Below are 15,410 nucleotides of genomic sequence, written 5' to 3' on the forward strand. Positions count from 1 at the left end.
ACCTAAGCCTCTAAAGCTGCAAATAGTGTGCTTTCCTTCTCCTGGTGACTCCACTGAGGAACCTCCGTGCTGCATGTAGATGTTTATCTCCATGGAGTGCTAACCTGATTAAATCATGGATTGGACCAGGTAAAGGAAAACAAGTAATGAGAAGAGTTAACTTTAAATGCTTTTAGAATTGCAGCTTCATTGAGAATAGGAGCAGAACTAGGATAATGTAAAAAACCAAGTCCGTTCCTCCTCCTCCCCACAGTTCAGGTTACAGTGGCAGAGGCAAAGCACTCTTTCTGGCAGACATATGCCTGCTTTGCAAAGCAGAAATGATCACAGTTAATAATCAGTGCCTTAAGTGTGTCTGCTCTGGATCCTTATGAACATAGTGCCAGTTTTATTAATAAAAACCTCTAGGAGAAAGAATGAATGAAAGTGAAGGTGGAATGTTCCCCTGAGATGACCGTTTCATTGGTGATGCTTTACCACAAAACTAAGTTTGTAATTTTCATGTATCCCCTGCAGGATGCAAATTTGGTGACATATGGCAGAGTATCACATTAATTTTTATCAAGATCCTGTGGGTGGTTTTATTGAGGTCTGCTCAGAGGGAAGCTGCAAACCAGCCCTGGCTGCAGCTGCAGCCTAAGAGGATGGGAGGATGCCATAGAAAACCTGGCTGGAGAAATCCTGATGGCTTTGAAGGAGTGAAGTAGTTGTCAGGAAGCTTGATGAACCCTGGACAATATATACTCATGACCAAGTCTACAAAGAAATCTGCCATTCAAGTGGCCCTAAACCTAAGTAGATTTTTTCTGGATTTTAGCTTCTATGCAGGAAATCAGCAGTGTTGTCAGTCGTGTTTCCTTTAAAATTTTGTAGCTGTAGATAATAGAAATTCCTGTTGAGTATAATTGTGATTACTTTCTTTGGGACTGCTGCTTTGTAAAGGTGCCAGGCGTCTGCGTCCTTTGTGCCTGTGATGTGTGCCAAGCCCTTGACTTGTTTCTGTGCTTGATAACTGAAGATAAAATTAAGACTTGATTATTAAAAGGAGAAGGACATACAGTTAAATGGGTGACTGCACAAACTGTGAGAAGGGATCAGTCAGAGCAGACTGTAAAGTATCTAATGTGGAATCTGGGCATTTCTGGATAGCAGTTCTGGAGAAAAGAGGTGTAGGATTAGGATCCTCATTCCCTAAAACCCTGGGAATATCCTTGGTCACATCCCTTAGCCTCTTGGTGCCTCAGTCCTCTGTTATCTGTGGTTTAATGAAGAAAATACCTGAAGTGTGTGATATGCAGTGACAGGAGCCTCTTACTTGCCTTCAGCAAGAGAGGATGTGAGTTGCCTTCATGCAAGGCTTGATCCCCCTCTTCCACTGAACCATCATTTCTTTTTTGGAAAGTAGGAGATGGTAAAAATCAGAAGAGAGAAATTAAAGGATGGAGTAAATGAGAGGTTTTCTTTGCGCTGAAAGACCTGTTCTCCTGCCAGGGCAAGCTTGCTACATCCTATGAACCTACAGATGAACTTCTGACTGTGCTTTGAGATCTCTCTGTGATACCACATAGTAAACATCTACAATACCTTTAAATACAGACAACATTTGTGGCCAGGCTGTTGTTACTTTGGAGCTAGCACAGAGCTATTGCTGCTTTCCATGACCACCATGACCCATATTCATGCCAGTCATAAGAATTTAGTGTGTTTTAAGACCTCTGCTCTCTGTCAGAAATAAATGAATCCATGCAGCCAGTGTTTGTTGGGAGGAGGCAGTCAGAAGGTACCCATACCCCTGCAGAATCCCAAGGCTTTCAAGCCTCTCATTTCCCAGAGCCAGCTAGAGCACAAGAAGAAAATGGGATCCTGATATTTGTTGGGTCAAAAAGACAAGGGAGTTTTATTTCTGGTTTTAGATATCATTAGCATCGGGTTGCTCATATCATATCAAAGCTGTTTAATGTGGGAACAGTTGCCACAGGGCAGCTCCCTGCTCACAAAAGCAGGTACCATTGTACAAAATCTCCATGGTTTCAGACCTTCCGAATTTCTGTCTTTGTTGCTTATGGTATTGCCCTGTTCTCCTTTCAAGCCTCCCTCTCCCTGAAGCCAGCCTGGTAGCATAACCAGAAAGGGTGATTCTTGCAATGGGTTTCAACAGCACATTAATAACTAATCAAGGCTGGAATCATAGCAGGTGGTTAAAAAGGGCCTGTTGGTCATCGTTTTGAGCTCTGGCAGAAAGCCTGCCCTGGAAAATGTAATTACTGTCCAAAAGAATGCGACGAACTCTGCCAAAAATAATGAAAGTAGATCATCGTCCAAAGCCACACCAGCTGAAACATGTGGCAGTTTGTGGGGGCCAGCCAAGCGCGGCCCCGCAGGGCTTGGCAGCGCCAGAGCGGGGCGGGACCCGGCGGCTCTGCTTCCTGAGAGGGCCTGGCTTTTCATGAAATGGGTCTTGGTTTCTCTGAGTGGAAGAAAACGGGGCAAATTTTGAAATTTTCCACACAGAATATTTTTAGAACGAAGGGTCTGAGAGATCGTTGTTTTTATTGACTCTTCATTTTGTATACAGCTATATATTGTGCACTGTGAAAGTTTATGACATAACAGTGACAACGTTTTTTCAGCCCCCAAAATAACAGTGTGTTCCATTTTGAAATTCTGAGGAGGAAAATTTTCAACATCCTGTCCTTTTTTTATTTTTTCCCTCCTCCCGAAAACTAAACTAAAGATAAGCAGCCATAGTCTCATAAACCCTCCTGACTTCATCTGCTGCATTTTTCCAGTGGCACACTGGTCCATCAAAGGCTTTCTGACCAATTCCACTTACCAGGACCTTGCAATAAAGATAAACCTTGTGAAATGATGATAAAAGAGGCAGCTCTATTTGCTGGTTTGGAAATTGCTGTTTCCAGCCTCCTGTCACATACTTTGTAGGATTCCTCTCTGTAGCAGTTCTTTCAGCTGGATTATTTTAAAAGTATGAGTATCTTAAATTGGACTGCTTTGCAGGATTGGGCTTGGAAATGCCAGCACTGGCAGTTCAGCTGGCAGGACTTGCAGCATATGGGTGCTATAAACCTCTGAATTCAGCTCAGGTCCAGCCAGAATAGCTTGGTTGTCTGAAGCTGGGTTCATTTTCTGAGCAGTTGCCTATACAGTCTTAAGGAGTTATTGTCTTCCAGGAGGTGATTGCTGGAAGTGGGGTAATAAACAGAGAAATGAGAGAGTCTCCATTAATTAATTAATAGAGCCACACTGCAGATGGGCAGGAGCCAGTAAGTGACAGCACCAGAGTGACTCTTAGTAATACTGCTCAGATATTTGCAGTTACTTTGTTGGTTGCAACCACTTTTTTGTCTAACCAGGATGAAGGGATGCTTACAAAGAGAAGCAGCTTGAAGCCAAAGATTTGGGAATTAAGGGACTTGTATTCATTTTAGAATTAAAATTTAATTTACTTTTTTTAAAATGAAAACAACCAACAAAAAAGTCAGAACAAGCCTGCACTCCACCCTCTTGAGAACATAAAGCTCATCAAAAAGTAGCAAATTCAGAGGTGGACATTTCTGAACAAAGTGGGAAAAAAATTGGGATATTTATCATTAAAGCCATTACCCCCAGGAGAGTGAGTGTGCAGAGCCACACCAGCTCCTGAAAGGTCACTAAGGAGAAGTAATAGGAACAATTTTGGACAACTTGTTTTAGTAACAAGAGGGCATCATGAACCTTCCTATATTCATCCCACTTGTCCAATTAGGGTTGCTTCCCTAAGGCCGGGGCAACCTCCTATTAAACACCCTTAACTGGGCCATTCTGATGTGATTGATTTTAAATGGGATATTAAGATTCTTTTAATTCACTTCCCAACTTAAAAGGTAATTCCAGGTCTACTGGGGGAGAACTGCTGTCTTCTCTCAGAGCCTCCATCCCACCCCTCTCCTAGAGGGCTGGAAAAGGGCTTTGTTTCGTCTTTCAGCTGTGGTTGTGGATGCTTAATTAAGGGAGACAAGCCCATAATGATAACAGCAGCTGTTCTCTCCCCTGGGCAGAAAGAGACTCTTCAGGGACAGGGTCCTCCTTGGCACAAAGGAAAATATTCTTATGAAAGCAGCACTGAAGAGGCTGGCAGCTCCCCACGGCTTCTGACTTTGAAAGAAACTGCAGGAAAACATCCACGTGGCCTGTAGTTTTGGCAAGTGGAGGGAAGGATGTGCACTAGGGATTAAATGCTGAATAACATTCTCTCAGGAACATGGTCCTCTGGATCCAGCCTCCAGGGTTTATGTTTATAGTGCAACTGACTGCTAACAATTACATTGGAAGTAATCTTAGATTGGGGGATTATCCTGCATCCAGCCAGTCTCCCCATCCCCCAGGACAGACTGGCATCTGGCACCCTCACACTTCCCCACATGGGGTGAATGGGGGGGGATATTTGGATGTGGTTGTCAGACTGGGCCACCCCCACTGCCTGCCCTGGAAGGTTTTGTGGGAGCATAGTGCTGTCCCTCTGGTAAATAGTGGGTATTAAGACTTCCCAAATTTCTCTTGCTGAGAAGTTTGCGTAGAGCCTGTCGAGAAGTAACACCTGGAGTCACAACCCCACATTTCCCACAGTGATCCCTGCAGATACTTTGGGGACACCTCAGAATACTCTTGTCACTGTCCAAAAGAAGCAGGTGGAGCTGTGAGCTGGGCACAGCCAAGGGCTGAGCAGCCCCTGCAGTGAAGGACCTCGAAGGGAGGAGGTGGGTGGGAGGGAGGTGTAAGGATGCCTGTGTGAAGCCATGGTTGCTCACTAGTAAAAGTCTGGCAGGTCCCAGGGCAGCACCCTAAATGTCTGGTCATCTGCTGTAAGAAGCAAACGGTAGATTTGACCCAAAGCCAGAGTTCCCATAAACCTCAGTGAGATTTGGGTCAGGGCAAAGAATGACTATTGTCAAGAGAAAATGCTTTTTTCTGATGGCGTTTGCAATGTAAGGAAGTGGAGCAACACAAGTTTTGTTTTTAATTTCCTTTCCTTCCTGACAGCTCAGCCATTACCAGAGTAGATTAAATCTATTGTGCAGAGGAAAGCACAGCACTTTTCTAAATTGTTGGTACAGATAAATGTTATCAGCACCGGGTTCCCAGCATCTTGCCTGATGTCATGAGATGATTCCCAGGCCTCTCCTTGCTTCAGAAATTTAGGATGGGCTTACCCCATGCTAGTTGCCTGTGAGTTATCCTGTGCAGTGTGGTCTGTACCTGAGCAGCAACCAAGCAAAGGGAGATCTGAAGAGACACCACAAAATATATGAAAACTGCTCTTGCTAAAAGTGAGAGTCTTGCTTGTGGCTTTTGGGAGGGCAGGAGGTTTCCAGACAGTTCTCGGGGTACTGTTGCTTTTTGGACACTCTCCCTGGTCTCCTTCACAGAGGAACAAACCATTTTTTACATTGCTCTTTAATTGTCCTGAGTTTTTCTTGCCAGACTTTTTAAAAAAAAACATTAAATAAAGGAGAAAAAGAAATTAGAATTGCTTATGTTCCTAGGGAGCCATCGGCTAAGCTGGAAGCACTGGAGCAGGAGTGATTGGGACTGTGGGGCAATGGGAGGTTTTCCTTGGCACGGAGAAGCCTGAACAGCAGGAATATGAACTTTCCACCCATTGTTCAGAATGAGATTCCGTGGCAGGTGCTGTGTTTGGGCTGGAGAACTACACATGTATGTGTGTGTAATAGCTTGATCAGTTGGGAGGAGAGGGAGATTTGGGGAACTGTGGACTATTTGGGATAACCAGCACCATACCAGACTGAATGAGTCTGTGTATTCTAACCCTGGAATATCCCTCCTCTGGATAATGCTGAGAATAAAGGTGTTGACATCCTAGATGCTGTCAGCACAAGGAAGAAATGGCAAGCACTGTTAGAGGCATTAAAAGGACTGGAAATGCAGCGGTGGCCCTCTGCTGCTGTCAGATGAGATGTGGGAAGGAGCAGTGGGGAATTTTGCAGGGAAAATTCAAACAGTGAGACAGGCGTGTAGGAGGTCCGGTAGGGAGGGAACAGAGCTGAACTTTTCTCCCTGACTCATCATTGCTTAGAAAAGCAGCAAGCTGTCTGTATAACATAAAACCTCAGTTAGAAATGGAACTTGCTGGGTTCTCATTTAAAGTATGTGGGATGGGAAGGAATACCCCCAAGACTGAGGTTAAAGAGAGAGGGAGGCAGTCCTGGCAGCCTTATCTTCAAATGAATGTGTTACGTCTGTGCCAAACTCAGTACACAGCTTAAAGAAATAAATAAATAAAAAGGGAAGGCGGTGTTGCACCAACCTCCAAACTGACAAATGCCAAAATTCGCATTTTACAGGCTCTTGAGGATCATGTGTGGGAATAGCTCAATGTACTCTCAGTCATATGAGACTAGTGTATTTTAGAGTATAAGGAGAATGAGAGGTGCTGACTGTTACAGAATTCAAGTGATGGAGATTAAAGTGTGCAAGAACCTCAGAAGGGACTCATGTCTTTTGGGCAAACAGAGGTTGCACTCACAGGTGGCGTGCACTGCTTGTCCAAGCAGAGGAGAGAGATGGGAAGGATTTTGTGCAGATCTTTAATGTATCCATATACTTTTGATCCTCTGTAGGATCAAAACCACCCAGTGTTAAACGGGACATCAGTCAGCAAACTCAGAGGAGAGTTGCAGTCCTGTAGGGAGGGAATAGTGCCCTGAAAGTACATTTCCATACAAATCTACAGTTGGCACAATTCCTGGGAAACAACACAAGGAAATGTGCCTGCGTGTAGCTACAGCAGGATCATGGATTTGATGAAACAGGTGTTTGTGTTTAGCAGCTGGGAGGAGATGAGCACAGCTCGAAGGCATGCGACTTCAGCCCTTCAAAAAACTGTACTTGGCGTTGGAGCATGTGGGTTTTTTTTCTTCCAAAGTCTCTTTGGTGGCTGCTTCCCAAGGCAATTAGCACGGAGAAAAATTGCTTGAAAAGTGGAAATTGCTGGTTCAAGCCCACGGCTACGGCTGTTGTATTTGCACCGTATGTTGAAGGTGTGGAATCTGCAGCTCGTGGGCTCGTGCATCGGGGTGTGCACAGCCTGCCCTGGATTTGCACGCTATAGTTAGGTATGTGCTCATACCCACTTCTTAAACTGAGTTGGCTTCTTCTGAGGTGATAACAAGCAAATTTCAGGGACAGGAATGTGAGCCAGCAGGGTGGGTGGAGCAAGTGCCTTGTCCTTACATTTAAGAGATCTCTCAGCATCAACTTTTTGCGACACACCTGACTAAGCATGACATGGGTTTGGGCACGTTTTTCTTTCTTTGTTTGCTTTTTGCAGAAAGTGACAGAAAAATGACCTATTAGAGCTTTTTTTCAAGAGTTCTAACCCAGCCTGAGTCTCTAATCTTTTCCAGTGCATGTCCAAACTACCTGTAAATCCTTTGGAGAAAGAGACATATCTTTTGTGAGCATTAAGCAATACGTATATCTTCAAGGATGCTTGCTTTGTAGAAATAACCCCCCATGAAGATGAGCATTTTGGCAGAGGGTGATGGAGGCAGCATTGGGTGCAGGGTGAGGTATTAAACCACCACATGGTGTGTGGGGTTTTGTAGGCAGTGTCTGACCAGGATGCTTGCATGTGATTCTGCAGGCTGTTTGTATGTAGAGTGTATGTAAATATTAGAAGACAGGGCATCAGAGTGATTGCAGCTTAAGTAGGAAAACAGTGGTACAACAATGCCACTGCGTTCATAATCCTCCATGAGTGTTCAGTGCTTAGTTAAATATGCAGAGACTGATGGAGATTGCCAGTGGATTAGCTCTTGTGTGACTGGTGCCAGGGATTGATTAGCATAAGCAAATTTCTTCTCCAGCTTCCCATCAGTAAGGAGAGGAATGCAGCAAGCGGTCCCTCCACTGCCTGGAAGGGTGCTGGGATGCTGGGGAGGAAAACTGGAGTGGAGAACAGTTTGCTCCCAGTGTTAACTGGTGGGACCAAAGTAATCCCAAGAGTTCTGTGATGAGCACATCCCCATAGTTTACCTTGCAGAGCTCACAAATTGGCTGCTTTAATTTTTGTTGTGCTTGCAAATGCAGTTTTTAGGGTTGTGGAGCTTTTATGTTGCGTGATTTGTTTCTGTGCCATCTTTTCAGTGATCCTATTTCAGCAGCTGACTAAAGCAGGGACCTAAAGGCCAATAGAAATAGGGCTCCAGGATGGGTTTTTGGTTGGTTTGGGATTGGTTGTTTGGTTTGGTTTGGTTTTTGGCTTGAGTGTTCTTTATTTCTGTTCTCATCAGAATGAGGGCACAAGCCAGCTAATGGGTGTGGTTTTGAGCGGCCGCAAGTGTACCTAGTAATTATGGAAAATACAGGGCTGGACGCTGAGCTTGTGCTCCTAATGCAAAAGTCCAGTCCCCTTTTTGTGCCTCTCCACAAATATTCTGTGTGTGCATCAGGATCCCCTGGGACTGTCAATTGCTGGTATAACATTGATCCTTGCAAATATAGCCTTGATGGTGCTGGGGACAGGGATTTCCTGACAAAACAAACTTAAGGCTTGGTAATAATTGAAAATGCTGGGTGATTGACCAGGCAAAACACCTGCTTATAGGAATCAGATTTCATCTCAAAGTCAGCAGTCATTTCCTTGGAGAAATCCTGAATTCTGACAGAAATCAATATTTAAAGGGACACTGATAGTCCATGGGAAGGTGATGGCTGAGCAGGCAATTCAGCCTTTCACTACCTGGGGAGTGCCAGGACATCCTTCCTTGTGTTTGGCATCACTTGAGCAACCCTAAAGAGATGTCTGAGGGGTCTACTGGTTTTGAGCTCCTAAAGGCAAAACTAATACATAATATGTGTGCCTCTGTACAGATGGGATGAACCCCCCAAACTCTTCCCTCCTCCCCACCCCATTTCATACCAATACAGATCTGGAACTGCTTTGATCCCCATCAGAACAAAGACTAAACATTAAAGTGAATTATCCCAAAGTTGCTCCTCATTAATTGACAACTGCAGGCACTTGAAAACATCTGTCCAGGTTGTCTGAACATTCCCTTCGCTTCAGTGGTTGCCCTGAGGGAGCAGAACAAATGGACACACACCATCACCACCCATTCACCTTTCCTATAGTTGGTCACAGTGGTGTGAGAGAGCAGGAGCCATAAGGGAGCAGGAGGTGGGGATGGTTGTGTAGACAAGAAGTCAAATGGAAAAACAGTGTCTTTCTGTGGTAAATGGGGAAAGCTGGGAAGGAGAGACCAAGGGGCTGAGTGGGAATGCAAGCATCCTTGCACTCATATGGGCACAGGGGGGCTCGTGGGCACACTGTCTGCCACAGAGGAGGGGCAGTGCTGGAGGACTCCAGTGGGTTGTGCTGTGAGAAGAAACCATCTGGCTAGGAAACAGCCTCCATCTACCCTTACTGTGCGTTTTTGAGGTTACATCAAGTGATAGAAATCAAAGAAAACCCACTGAAACAACGAGCTTTGGCCACTGCATGAGAGTGTGGAAGCTTTTATCCCAAGCCCTTGAGGGCCAGTGCCTGGTGGGCAGGAGGATATACCATCTCCAATCTGTACCAGCATGCCTTTGGTTCCCACAGGCTGTGCTGGGGTGGTGTCTCTTTAAGGGCAGGTTACAGAGCACATGAATTACGATATTCCAGTAATCCCTTCACATTGGCCTGCCCAGTCCTCCACACAGCAGGAAATGTGGGACAAGCAGGGTTTTGAGATTATCTCGTGCTTTGCAAAGCCAGTTCCCTTTGTGCTTTTAGAAAGAGCTTGCTCCTGCAGCAGGCAGGGGGCTGGGGGTGATGATCCTGGCGGGATGCTGTCCCATGTCCGCAGCAGCACCGCCAGGGCCATGGTAGCATGTGTGTGTGCTCTGTCCTCCTCCACATATCCCAGTGCCTGTGTTTTGTGATGACTGCTGAACCACCCAGTTCCTGTCATCCTTGACAGAGATCATATTTACCTCCCAGACCCCTTCCTCCATGGGGATGTAGTTAATTGATGCAAACACAACACTACCTTTGAACTGGAGTTTCCCACATCTTCCAAACTGGTTGGCTTTTTGCCCACCAAAGCTGACCCTTGGGGTGGTGCAAAGGGGAAGAGGTATTGCTCTGGCTATGTGCTTTGCTGAAGATTTGCTGATCCTTAGGAGCACAGTGAATAATCTCCTACACTCTTTAATTTCGTGCAAATGCCAAGGCAGGAGCAACCGGGGTCGAGAGAACCCAGGAGATACCAGTGACATCTCCATAGCTAAATAAAACAGGATCCTCTGCAACACCAGGGATTTGTCCATGGTTGGGAAATGCTGTATGATTCACTGCTGATGGTTGCTGCTCTGATAGCCCTGTGTGCGGTCCCGCTGTGGGAGATGCTGCTTTTCCTCCTCCTGTCTCACCTACCCAGCTCACCTTTGCCTGGCACATCTTGGCAGCTCTCCAACATAACTTTCCTCGTGTCCTCAGCCCCTGGTGAGGCTGAGATTTGAAGCAAAATGACTTGGTATTCTTTAGCTGCTCATGTATTTTTTTCTCAGCCCATGACTGTGCACTGAACCTGCTCTTATTCCTCAGTGAACTGTACCTGAGATGCCTCCTCACTGCACCTTGGTGAGACTGGCAAGCCTTGCTGCATCTCCCCCAATGCCTTATTTCCAGCCAGGAGGTTTTCTCCTGGGAGTTACTGTCCTTAGTTAATTCATCACAGGGATTGAGTTGATGCTTCACCTGTTTCACCCTGCACACAACACAGGTTTGCTCATGTTTCAGGATCCTGTTGCTGCTGGAAAGCAACTGGGATCACCAAGGGACAGCTCTGTATTACTGAAATACTGACATCCTTTATCCCTGTTTTGCAGTTTGGTTCTTGAACACTTTGCATGACTCACTGAGCACCTCTGTGCCACCATCTCCCCACAGATGTGGTACCTGCTGCTGCTCCTTCCCTTTGCACTAATGGAAAACTGCATTATCAGTCTTGGGCCTTGCTAGTGATAAAATCTCATCACAAAATGTCAGATCTAATACTCCCCTCTGTCCCAATCCTTTCCTCAGCCCCTGGAAAGTGTTAGTTGACAAGACAAAGTAGGATTTGGCAAATTGTTCTATTTGAAAAGATGGGGAAGAAAATATTTCTGATTTCTCAGTCCAGCCTGGCTTGCTGCCTTTTTTCCCCTGCCTTTTTGGGAGGCAGGGAGATTGACGAAGGGGATAGAGCAAGTAGGCTGAAAATTATTAGTTGTTTTGAAATTAAAATGTAATCATGTTTTTAAAGGACCCAAACTGAAAGGAAGTATTTGTGAGTTATGAAACAAAATGTTTCAATTGTCCTAAGGCAGAGTCAGTTTGGGTTTTAATTTGCATTTCTAGAGTATTTCTAAGAATTACCATTATTTGTTAAGAATTAAAGAAAATACTCTAAGATTAAAAATAAAAATACCACCAAATTGCTGTACCTATACTGATTACTGGTTTTATTGGAGTTTCCCAAGAGGCTGGTGGAGCTGGGATTGGATCTTTGATCTGTTTACTCCTGGTATTATTGACCTCTGGCTCTATCAAATCTGACTGATCTAAAAAAGTTAGAGGGAAACATGGGAAAAGATCGAGCAAGTGGTATTAAAGCTGGCCCCATCTTTATCCTTAGCAGCAACCTCAAGACTGGGAAGAGAGGTTTTGCAAGATCTCTTTCTCTACTAAGCAGCAGCTTTGTGGTTGCATGACTAGGTGGATGATGTGGAAAGTGTTTTCCCAATAAGGGGGAGTGACTAGCCATTGTGCAGAATTTCTGGAAAGAGGAAGGATGTCTTAAGCTAATTCTAACTTTCTTAATTTCCCCTTGAGTCCTCAATTCCACATAAATGTTCAACCACAGGCACTATCCCAATTGCCTAATAGCCTAATTCTCGTGCCCAGTAGCATGCTCTGTTGATCCTTGAGCATAGTCCTGCTCTGTACAGACTGTCCATTGTTTTTCCACAATCTACTTGATTTGTGAATTAAAGCGTAAAATACTAATATTTTAACAGTAGGATTTTGTTGGAGTCTCAAAAAAAGGTAACACAAAGGGCATGGGGTGAGACAGTTACTTTCTTGATTTTAGGACAAACTATAGGATAAGAAAAAAACACAATTAACATGAGGGGTTTTTAAGCTAACCTAGAGGTGAATAATAATTTAATAGCTTTTAAAAGGTCTTAGATAGGTGTATTGCTGGATCCTCTATCCCACATTGCCCTCTAGTGAGGACATTGCAGAGCAAATCATGCCTTCTTGCAGCCACCAGGATATGAAATGTGGTATTTTAATAACTGAGCTTGTTTCTCAAGCCTTGTAACAGCTCGTTTCTGTGGTGGTGTTGTGATACAACTGTGTGAGGAGGGGCAGAATTCATCTGTCACCTGCACTGTCACCTGTACGTGCACTGGCTGCAGCTTTATCTATATAATAAAGCACATTTGCTTTATCTGAGCTATCTGCCTCTGCAAGTATCTCCCTGCTGCTGCTGGATCACCAGCCACAGGTCTCTGCTCTCTTCTGCTTTGGGAAAAGGGGAAAATATTCCCTGGGGACGGTTTGGTGAAGGATGATCTTTTTTCATGTTGTCTTACTCTTTGCTCCATGAACATACTCCAGTTCTGTGGTTTTGCCTGTGATTTGGAGATCATCATGGGACAAAATTCCATCCGTCTTTAACCCAACACTGGGGCATCCAGAAGTGATGTGTAGAGGATTGGAATTGGCCTTGTCCTTCTGCCTTCACCTGTGTGACAAGACACGTTGGTGCCACAAGACAATTTTGGTGTGTTCCCAGTTTTATAGAGCTGTTAAACACAGAAAGTCATCAACCAGTAATAAGTTTTTAAAACTAAACTAAGGAAAAAAAAAGCAAAAAAAACCAAAAAAAAAACCAACCAAAAAACCCCCAAAACAAACAAACAAACCAAAACAAACCAAAAAACCAAAATCAGGGAACCAAATATCTGCTGCCTCTGGAGTGCAGGTCATGCAAGGTCTCACGTAAACCTGCCCTGTGGGGCCCAGAGCTGGCCACTCCTGGGTGCCCCAGATCAGCTGTCTGATGGTCACACAGTCCTTTTACTCACACAGAGGTCCCATCAGGGCAGTGACACAGCAGCTCAGCAGCCCCCTTGGTTCCTTGGTGCATGTGGGAACCCGTTGCAGCCCAGGGTGCTTTGAGGGGCCATCCCTGTGGATGTGAACCCTCAGACAGCTCTGGGTGCTGGATACCAGGGTCTGGGCTGAGGATCTGGGTCTGGGAAAGAGGAGATGCTCGGGTGTGCCTGAACTTTCCTTTCCTTTATATATTCTAGGGCAGAGAAATAAGAGCAAAGCAATGTCGGGAGTCCTGAAGTCCAAGGGCTCTTCATCCAAAACATGGGCTCTGTTTGTCACTGCCCCAACCGATGTGTCCTTATGTGCTTGACCATAATTGTGTAGAAATTCATAACTAATCTTCAGACATCAAAGATTAACCTGCTCTTTGATTGCTGGCTTGTTCATCACAGTAGTAGCCATGGCCATCTCTTCTAGATGCTGTCTGTTTAAAGCTCTTTGACTAAAAACTTAACAGTTTTAGAACAGTTCTAAAACCTGTGATTTCCTGCTTGCAGACAGGGAAAGGGCACAACCTTATTGTGCACGTGGCAAATACGTGGGTGATGACAGTGCCCCGTTGTCATTGCCATCCTCCCAGGGGCTCTGAGACCCCCAGGAACACCGTCATGTCGGGGGAGCCGGGATGAGCAGCACTGTCACCCAGCCTGCTCCACGTGGCACTTGTGGGCTGAATGACAAACACTAATGCCATCTAGTGACCAAAAAAAAGGTGACAATTTTTTTTTGTTGTTATTTTGGTTTGGATATTTTATAAAATGCCATTGGAAATCTTGTAGCCCCAAGTGAGGCTGCCCTTGGGGGCTGGGAAGGAGGCAAATGATGCTGGGAAATGGTGCTGGGAAAAAAAAAAAATCCCTTTTTATCTTCTGTCTCCAGCTCTTCCCTCATTTCACATTCCACGAAGTGCTTCTGCATGTAACTGGGGACTGGGATCTCCCACATAAGGCTTTATAGATACCCAAGGGAACAAGCACAGGCTTCCTAACCAGCTCTGATGCTCAAGGAGCACAAATTCCCTAATTTACTGCTGGATTATGGGACACAAACCCAACACCCCAGGACAAGGTGACTGCAGATGGCTGGTTCACTAGTGACATGGACATCATGGGCAGAGACTCTAGGGACTAATTTAAGCTGGCAGCACGGCTGCCACACAGTGCCATTGCTGCAGCTTTGAGCTTGGCTGAAATAGGGCAGGGGGTGGCAGCTCTTGCTGCTGCACTGACAGTGACTCCTTACTGTGGCTCATACAACCTGTCACTTTTTTTCCTTCCAGCACCTTTGTTTCCCCCTCTTGCTGCTGTAGGTGATGAGAGCCATGAAGGCATTAACACGCTGGGTTTCTGTGTGAGCAGCTGGCTGGAGGCACTGCTGCTTTGTACCTAGTTACTAATCCAGCCAGGTCCCAGTGCCAACAATTAATTTGGAGGAATTAATTTGCACCCTGCATTTTAAAAATGAAGGTGCAGTTGTTTCTGACCATACCAGCTTATTCTGCTTGACTGAGCCGTCACCAGCAGATGTGGTTTGCCTTGTGTAGGGCTGGTGGTCTCCTGGGAATATTTTGCAGTTCTGGTAATTTCTCCAGCTCCTGAGAAATGCACAGAGAAAGAACTTGGGAATTAAAAGTTTCCAGATAAGGAAACTGAGGGCTGAGATAGCTGAGATGAAGTGCATTATGGATGCACTGAGATGCCAGGCAGCACCCCCGGAGAGATTTGGAGGGAGATGTGGGATGTACCCCGAAGGAGAGTGAGAAAAGCACCCAGATGCAGATAAGCTCCTTCATGGGCCGTTTCTGAAGTGCAGTGACACCAAGACTGGTGCCAGCACAGGCTGCCCCCCTCGCCAGGCACAGGGATCCATCAGCACTGTCTTGCCCCAGAGGGAACAAGCAGGCTCGTGCTCTGCGCTGACCAGACCTTGTCTCTGCTTCCTTCAGAAAGCTATTTACAAGGGTCCTTGGGGATTTTCTGTTGTTTTTCCTAGATGTTGTTATTATCCCAAATGTGAAGGTATCAAATATGTTCTTATTGTCTAATTTACAAATGTTTTGTGTTATTTTTGCTGCTTCTGTTTCTGGATTATCCTTGTGTCCCCCTGCCTTTCTGCCCTGGATAATTGAGAGCTGGCAGTGTGCCTGTAACATTCCTGTTTCAAGGCCAAAATGGGAGTGAGAATAAATGCTTCTAAATACTGTATTGAAGCAAATAACTAATTTACTCATAATAGCTCT

General features: G+C 45.2%; 1 protein-coding gene across 1 annotated transcript in view; it reads left to right on the plus strand.

Annotated features, from left to right (window-relative positions):
- Positions 1 to 15,410, plus strand: part of SLCO3A1 (solute carrier organic anion transporter family member 3A1) — a 131,760-nt gene that overhangs the window by 88,093 nt on the left and 28,257 nt on the right. The gene's annotated exons all lie outside the window — the stretch shown is intronic.

The sequence above is a fragment of the Pipra filicauda genome, unplaced genomic scaffold, assembly GCF_003945595.2.
Source record: "Pipra filicauda isolate LSUMZ 115617 unplaced genomic scaffold, ASM394559v2 scaffold44_size3831614_pilon, whole genome shotgun sequence".
Taxonomy (NCBI): Eukaryota; Metazoa; Chordata; class Aves; order Passeriformes; family Pipridae; genus Pipra; species Pipra filicauda.